This window comes from Penaeus monodon, chromosome 8 (assembly GCF_015228065.2).
Source record: "Penaeus monodon isolate SGIC_2016 chromosome 8, NSTDA_Pmon_1, whole genome shotgun sequence".
Classification (NCBI taxonomy): Eukaryota; Metazoa; Arthropoda; class Malacostraca; order Decapoda; family Penaeidae; genus Penaeus; species Penaeus monodon.
This window is the reverse complement of record NC_051393.1, coordinates 25,495,246-25,505,245: the sequence shown is the minus strand read 5'-3', so window position 1 is coordinate 25,505,245 and position 10,000 is coordinate 25,495,246.

Genomic DNA, 10,000 nt, shown 5'->3' with positions numbered 1-10,000 from the left:
TTCTTTTTTCTTTCTTATTATTCCTTATCTCTCTTTATTATATCTCTTTTATCTATCTATCATATATTACTATTTCTTCTCATTTCTATCTATCTATTATATATTCTTTTTCTATCTCTATACCCACCCTCTATACTCTATATATATCTCTTATTATATATGTCTATATTCTCTATTTCTATATATTATTATATTTATACCTTTTGTCCCGTGAATAAAAATGAACTCATATATTCCCCTAAACCTACTATCTCATCCTCTTATATTATGTCTATATATAATCTATATATATAGTTATATAACTATATTCTATCTATCTTCTATTATATCTTATATTATCCTTTTAAATATATATATAATATAATTGTATATTTCTATATATATATTCATATATATATATATTTCCTTCTATATATCTCTTAACATATATATATTATATATTTCTTATCTTCTATTTGTTCATATTTTATTAAAATCACCTCAAACCTCCATCTATCACATACCCTCTCTATCTCTCTACTATATATTTATCTATTTAATTAATATAATTACTATATATCTATATTATTTATATATTTCTTATAATATCTATATATTTTATCTATCTCTTCTATTCTCTCTATCTCTCCCCTCTATCCTATCTCTATATATCTCTCTATATTCTATTATATCTATTCTTTCTTATCTCTATCTTCTTTTTCTCTTTTTCTTTGTTTCGTAATCTTCTATAATCTCGGCACATCTATATTTTAAATTTTCCCTATATCTCTATATCCCCTATCTCTTCTATTATATCTATTTATCCCTCTTATTTAACTGTTTTATATTATTCTTCTATATCTTCTCTATATCTCTCTCCCCCTTCTTATCTTCTTCCTACTTCTCTTCTTTCTCTACTTTCTCTATCCTCTCTTCATTTTCTCTCTTTTTTTTATCTGTTTTTCCTGTTCTTTTTCCTCTCTCTCTTATTCTTTTCTCTCTTTTATCTCTTTCTCTCATTCTATCTTTCTCTCCTCTCTTCTCTCTACTTCTTCTCTCTCTTCTTCTTCTCTTCTCTCTTTCTACTTTCTCTCTGTCTTCTCTTTCTATCCTCCTTCTCTTCTCTCTCTCTACTTCTTTTCTCTCTTTCTCATTCTATTATCTTCTCTCTTCTTCTCTTTTATCTCTCTCTGTCTCTTATTCTTCTCTTTTTCTTCTTTGTATTTATATTGTCTGTTCCCCACTTCTCTTTCTCCAATTTGTCCTTCTTTCTTCTCTTTTTTATTTTATTTCTAATTATTATCTCTTTTCTCTAATCTCATCTTCCCTTATCTTCTATATCTATCTTCTCTTCTATCTTCTTCTACTTCTTTTGTTTATTTTCTCTTTTTGTGTTTTCTATTTTTATTTATTTTTGCTAATTTTATCTTTCTTTCTAATCTTATATTTTTTCTATTCTTTTCTTTATTTTTTTTTCTCTTATTTTCATCTTTTCCTTTACCCTATTATCTTTTCTTTTTTTCTTCTTTATCTTCTCTGTTTTTAAACCCTTCCCTTTCCTTCTCTCTCTATCTATCTTCTCTCTATTCCTTTCTCTTCTCTCTCTCTTTCTTTTCAACTCTCTCTCTATTCTCGTTTATCTCTCTATTCTTTCTTTCTACTATCTCTCTTATCTCTCTTTTTCTTCTCTACCCTACCGTTATCTTCTTCTTCCTACTTATCTTTTATCTGTCTATCCTTAATCTTCTCTTTTTATCTCTATACTTCTATGATCTCTCTTCCTCTCTTTCTATCTATATTATATCTCTCTATTTTCCCTCTCTTTAAATTCTTCTCTCTTCTATTTATCTATATCTTGATCTCTTTTCTTTTCTCTTCTTCTCTCATCTTCTCTTCTTTCTCTATCTCTTCTCTCTCCTCTCTATTTTTCTCTATCATATCCTCTTATTTTACCTCTCTCTTCTCTCATCTATATTTTATGTTATCTCTATATTATAATCTTTCTATCTCATTTTCTCTCTATATATATTTTTATCTTTCTATCACTATCTTCATCCATGTAAAATCTCTAACACCTATTCCCAAACTGCTCTTCTCCCCCTCTAATATCATCTCTCTATCTCTCTATCTCTATCATCTTATTTTCTATATTACTTATATTTCTTCTCTGTCTCTCTCTTTTCTCTTCTCTCCTCTTTCTTCTCATCTCTCTATCTCTCTCTCTCTCTACTCTCTCTCTCTTTTCTCTATCTGTTTCTTCTTTTCTACTATTCTACCTCACTCTCTCTATTCTCCCCTCCTCTTATGTTTTCCCTTCTCTTTTTCTCTCAATACTATTTCTCTCGCCCCTCCCTCTCTCCTCCCAATCCTCTCTCCTCTCTCTTTATCTCTCTTTTAATTCTCTCTCTACCCCTATCTCTTACTCTCTCTCTCCCTTCTTCTCTCTCTCTTTCTCTCCTTCATCCTTTCTCCTCTCTCTTCTCCCTTTCTCTCCCCTTCTCTCCCCTTCATCTCTCTCTCTCTCTCTCTCTCTCATCTCTCCTCATCTCTTCTCTCTCTCTTTTCTCCTCTCTCTAACTCCTTCTTTTCTCTATTCTGGTCTTTTCTCTCTCTCTCCTTCTCTATTTCTCTCTTTTCCTTCTTCTTTCTCTCTCTCTCTCTCCTCTTTTTCTCTTTTCTATCTCTACTCTTTTCTCTCTCCTCTACTCTCCTCTTCTCTCTCCCCTTATTCTCTATCTCTCTCTCTTCTTCTCTCTCTCTCTCTCTCCCTTCTTCCTTCTCTCTCTCTCTCTCTCTCTCTTCTCTCCCCTTTTCCTCTCTTCTCTACTTTTCTCTCTCTCTCATCTCTCTCTTCTCTCTCTCTCTCTCTCTATATCTCTCTCTCTCTCTCTCTCTATCTCTTCTCTCTCTTCTCTCTCTCTCTCTCTTCTTCTCTCTCTCTCTCTCTTCTCTCTCTCTCTATTCCTTTTTCTCTCTTCTCTCCTACCCTTTTCCTCTCCCCTCTCTCTCTCGTTCTCTCTCCTCTCCTCTTCTCCTTCATCTCTTCTATCATCTTTATTCTTCTCTCTACTTTTTTGTTTTTTTTTGTCCCGCCGCTTTTCTTTTTTTTGTCATTCTCATATATCAAACCTCAAATACCTCTCTTATTGTAATTTCACTTCTTCCTTCTCCCTTGTCACATCCCCTTCTTATTATACTATATATCTCTTATATTTTCTCTATAATCTTATTATATAGATATTATACTATTAATATATATTTTATAATTCTTTACTTAAAATCTAGATTATCATCTAACTTTTCCTATACTCTCCCTATTTTATTATACTATATATAATATCTTTTTATTTTTATTCTTTTATTTCTATAATTATATATCCTTTTTATATATATTTTTTATTTCTATCTATCTCTATCTATCTCTTTTCATATCTTTATTTAAAATCTTCTCTCTCACTATTCTCTCTCTCTCTTTCTTCTTTCTCTCTATTTATTTTATTCTTATTCTCATCTCTCTATCTATCTCTTTCTATCTATCTCTAATCTATTCTACTATATATCTATGTTCTCTCCTCTATTATATTTCTTTTTTGTTTTATATTTCTCTCCTTTTCTTGTTTTCTTTTTTCTCCGATATATATTATCATACTCTTCATCAAAATTATGCATTTATTCTACTATTCATTCTACTATCTATTTTAATACTCTCTTTATATATTCTATCATTATATTATTATATTATATAATATCTATCTCTCCTATCTTTCTCTCTCTCTCTTCTCTCTCTACCTCTCTATATCTCTCCTCTCCTCTCTCTCTCTTTCTATATCTATTCATCTTCTGTTTCTGATTCTATATCTTATATTTATATTATTTTCTCCTATTATCTTATATCTCTCCTTTCTCTCTCTATCATCTCTCTCTCTCTATTGTCTATTTTATCTTCTATCTTCTCTTATCTATCTTTTCCCTTTTATCTTCTCCTTATCTCCTTTCAATTATATATTATACCATTCTTCTATCTTATATCTCTCTATCTTCTTCTCTATCTCTCTTTCTCTCTTTTATCTATTATCTTTCTTTATATCTCTTCTCTCTCTTTTCTACATCTCCCTTTCTCTTCTATCTCTCTTTATTATATTTTATATATCTATATCTATTCTATTATATTATTCTTATTCTCTTCATTCCTTATATATTATAATATTATTTTATATATATCTATTATATCTATTAATATTTTATTTATATATATTCCAACACTCTTCTATATCTATTCTATCTTCTATACTATATCTTATTTTATATATCATCTTATCTTATATATTCTTTTCCCCAAATATATAAATTTTAAATATTCTTATTTCTATCTTTATATCTATTTATCATATATCTATATTCTCTATTATATTATATCTTTGTTTCCCCCTTACCTTATTTCTCTTTATTATTCTCCCATTTATAATCTTCTATTATTTTTATCTTTACTTATTTATTTTATTTCCCTTTTTTATTTTTTATATTTACTTATATATACATCACACCCACACCATTATATCTCTATATATATATTATATTTCTAATATATCTAATATACTATCTATGTTATAATCTATAATTATATATATTCTATTATATATCTATATATTTATATATCTCATACTTTCTATTCTATATATATCTTCTATCTTTCTATATTTCTTCTATCCTATTCTCTTCTATCTTTATTTCTCATCTCTCCCTATTTTCTCTTTCTCCTCTTATCTCTTCTTCTCTTATACTAATTATATATTTCTTTCTCTATTTTCTATCTCTTTATCTCTATTCTCTCTTCTCTATCTCTTTTATCTCTCTTTTCTGTTACTTCCTATATATTCTCTCTCTTCTCTTCTTCTTATCTCTATTCTCTATATCCCTCTCTCTCTCTATATCTCTCTATATTTCTCTTGTCGTAGTAGATAATAGTCGTGTTTGTTAGTGATTCGGGTTTGTGCGTGTGTGTCTCCTTTTTTCTTTCCCTACTATTTTATCTCATCTTTATTTTATCTCTCTCATTATTATATCTTATCTATCTTTCTATATCTTTATGCTGTATGTATCATATATGTATGTCACACACGTACCCTCTATATCTAATCTATTTTCTACCCCTATCTATTATCTATCTTCTACTATTCTATATATATTTTCTATATATATCAATATATACCATATATATATATCTTATATATATATATATTATTAATATTATTATCTTTATATTATTTTAGTATATTTTTTTATTATTATAATATCTTAATATTATACTTATTCCTTCTATATTTTTATTTATATATATAATTTATAAAATTAATATATATTAAATAGATGATAGATAATAATGATAGATAATATATGGTTGCGTGTGTGTACATACCTATATTTATCTACATACAAAATATATTATTATATATTATTTTTATATATACTATTATATCATATATATATAAAATTATAATATATTAATTATATATATATTATATATACCATATATTTTATCTTATTCTATAGTCTAATATATATATTTTTTATTTTTCCCTATATTCACGCACCACATATATATATTATATATAAAATTTTATATATATATATTATATATTTTAATATTTTATATTATATATATATATATATATATCATATATATATTAATTTATATTATATATATATATTATTTTTATATATCTATCTTCTTATATTTATATTATTATATATATTATTATATTTATATATAAACACCCCACACACACACACACACACCACACCCCACCCGCAAATTATATATATATATATATATAATATATTATATATATATATATTTTATATATTATATATATTATATATTATATTATATATGTCTATTTGTATATTATTTTATATTTATATATTATTTTATAATTTTTCTATATTTTATATTTATATTATTACTATATTTATATATATTTATATCTTTTTTGTATCTAATCTTCTATACATCTATTATATATACTCTATCTCTTATTATTTCTTATCTCTATTATATGATTTTCTTCTTTATCATACTCTCTTTAGTTCCTCTTTAATTTCATTTTTTCTCTCTCTATCTCTCTTTTTTAAATTATATCTTCTCTACTCTTACTCTTCCTATTTTTTCTTTATTTTTATTTCTTATTTTTATATCTATTTTCATTATATATGTGTGTGTGTGTGTGTGTGTGGTGTGTGGGGTGCGCGCGCGCGCGTGTGTGTGTTGTGTATTTTTGTTTTCTACGAAGATTGATCGAAACCGTCAAATACATATAATTATTTATTTATATCTATATATATACCCTTATATATATTATATAAAATTATCTATATGTCTATATCTCTTCTCTCTTCTATATATATTATACTTTTTTCTACTCTTATATTATTATATATCTTTATTTCTCTTCTTCTGTTTTAAAATATATCTATTTCTCTCTATCTATCTCTTATCTCTCTATGTCCTCTCTCATACTTCTCTCTCTCCTTATCCTCTCTCTCTCTCTCTCATCCCCCTCTATATCTCTCTCTCTCTCTTCTATATTCTATCTTCTATTCTTTCTCCTCTCTTCTCTCTCTCCCTACTCTCTATCCCCTATCTTTTCTATCTTCCTCTCTCTATCATCTCTAATTCTAAATCTCTATCTTCCCCTTTCTCTCATCTCTCCTTTCCCTCTCTCTCTATCTCTATACTATCCCCATCATCTCTCTCCTCCTTACTTCCCACTTATATTCATCTATATATCTCTCTATCTATCATATATCTCTTAAAATTAATATATTTTAATATATATTATTTATATCTTATGTATCTTTATACTCAAATATACATTTATAATATTTATATCTATATTTTCTTATCTACAAAATCTCTAATATCTTTTTATATCATTATACCAAATTATATCTATTATATATTTATATATCATTATCTATATTTATACTATATACCACACCCACCATCTAAAATAAAAATATATCTACTCTATCTATATATTCTATATTATATCTATACTCTATATCTATATCAATATCTATATTCTATATCTATCTTCTAATATATATATATTTCTATATATATACATCTATTTTTATGTACATTATTATCATCGTTATTAATTTACTTAAATCATTACTATTATTATTATATATATCCATATATTTTTATATGTTATATATACACATTGTATATTTTATTATATACATATATATACATACACACACCCACTATATAATATAAAATATATTATATAATATTATAATATATATATATATTTTATATATTGTTATAATATATATATATATATAATATTATATATATTATAAATATATTTTTATACATATTTCTATTTTCTATTATCTACTAAAATATCTATATATTATCTCTTATTTTATATCTTCTTTATATATACTCTTATTTATATATTTATATCTCTATATATATCTTTTATTTATATTATATATGATATATCTATCTTTCTATCTATATATTTTTCTAAAAACCACCCCAATTGTTAGGCCTATGTCACCAGCTCGTTGTTTACCTTACCTGTTTCTCGCATAACCCGCTGACAACACGTGGCAGACACTACCCCTCCTCACAACTGACATACATATGACACCTTTAACTTGTGCATATATATTAATACAATAACACTACTTCCTACATACCAAGTCCTCTGCTCAACACAAAACATCTATACGTGAACATATCTTTATTCTACTTCCTAGTATGTTGCAACTCTGTCAATTTCCCATGTAGACTTGTTTAAAAGATTGTCGCCTGCGAGCACAGACAGACACCCCATAGCATGCTGAACAGACAGAATCTCTGCCAATCAGCTGTACCATTCTCTCGCCATAAGAAATCTGCTGCTACTGATCACGGAATCTGTTGCACCTTCACCGTTACCAAAGATTTGTGCATCTCGCCAAACACGACTTTGTCTGCACACGACCGCTCGTAGGCCTCGTTACACACACACACACACACACACACACACACACACACACACACACACACACACACCACACACACACACACACACACACACACACACACACACACACACACACACACACACACACACACACACACATACAGCCCACACATATACATATATATACACGCTCAAGCAGACACACACACATACATGTAAATACAAAAAAAGTCAAATATGGTCCTACATTCAAGCGGACGCATGGTACAGGTCTCGTCACTTTGGAGTTCAGCTTTGGGTGATAAGGCCCATGACGTCTCTTGGTGGGCTGAGAACGGGGGGGGGGGGTAGAGAATGGTAGGCTAGGGGAAGGAGATAATAGGAAACAGTAGCAAACCAAGCAAACGCTTAAGTATTTTTAGATGTTGGCCCATTCCGGCGATTTGCACATAAGACTAATTTTACAGGCGGTGATGAATAGCAATTATTTGTGGGTATATATCGTGTATTTTACTTGGTTTCAATTTTATACATTATCATGCTGCAGTTTAGGTATGTTAAAATAAATATGTAAAATGAACAAAGAAGGCATACGATATAAATGGTGAAATTGTTTTATTCTGTCAAGGCATGTGTAAAGTCGATATGCTTTCGACGAATAAAAAAAAACATAAAAACTAAGGTATCACAACACACATCACATATACATGCAAAATCAAACTAGAGCTAACATATTATTATATATTTATATATATTATATTATATAATATTTAATATATATATATATATAAAAACACTACACACCACACACACACACACACACACCACCACATACACCACACCACACATTATATATAATATTATATTTTAATTATATATATATATATTATATATATTATATATTATATGTATATATATTTTATATATTATATATAATATTATATATTTATATATAATATTTATATATATATATATATATAATATATATATATACTGCGCCGGGCAGTCGTGCGAACGAATATATATATATATATATATAATATATATAATATATATAATATATATAATATATAATATATATAATAAAAATTATATTATATAATATATATTATATATATATATTATAATATATTATTATATTATAATTATATATATATAAATTTATTTTATTTTAATATATATTATATATTATATATTTATATATATAAGGGTTATACGGCGCCGGCATCTCGAACAAAGAGGGGATTGAAGAATCTTTGGGGGTCTACTTCCTCTACGCTGAGCTTATGATTCGTCGAACCCCCCGGGTTTTCTCCAAGTGAGGGCATGCGCGAGTCGACTTTTTATAATTCGTGGAGACCTTACTTATTTTCGTAGTGGAACATGCTTACTAAGCCCCCGATTGATTATTTAAAATTATCTGCCCCGGGATGATCTTGCGAATCCAAAAACCTACCCTGACTATGCTACCTCTTTTACAGGGGACTCCGAAACGACGACGAAAGCCCTCCCCCCTTTAAAATGTTCCGGGCGACTAAATTGACCTTGCTGGGTTTCCCGAAAAATAAGAGCCCTGGGGGCGGTCCCCGCGTCCCTTTCCCTGCTCCCGGCGGAGGGAGCGAGGCTGACAACTCATCTCATCCAAGATTTAAAACCATCCCCGAAAAACTTAAGTATTTACTTTTCTTTTATTATTTACATGTTTTTCTAGAAATTCCCAAAGGGACACTTGATATAACAAACTTTTTTTGCATAAAAAAACCACAGACCACATAATGATAAAAACAAAATTCATACACTACTAACTACCATTACAAAACATACACATACAAAAGCATATATATTAAAATATATTATTATAATAATATATATATTATATATAATATTAATATAATATAAAAATTATATATATTAATATATTAATTTTATATATCATAATTATAATTTTTATATATTTATATATATATTTTATTTTTAAATATATATATATATTATTATATTAAATTTTATATTTTATATAAATTTTTAATATATTATAT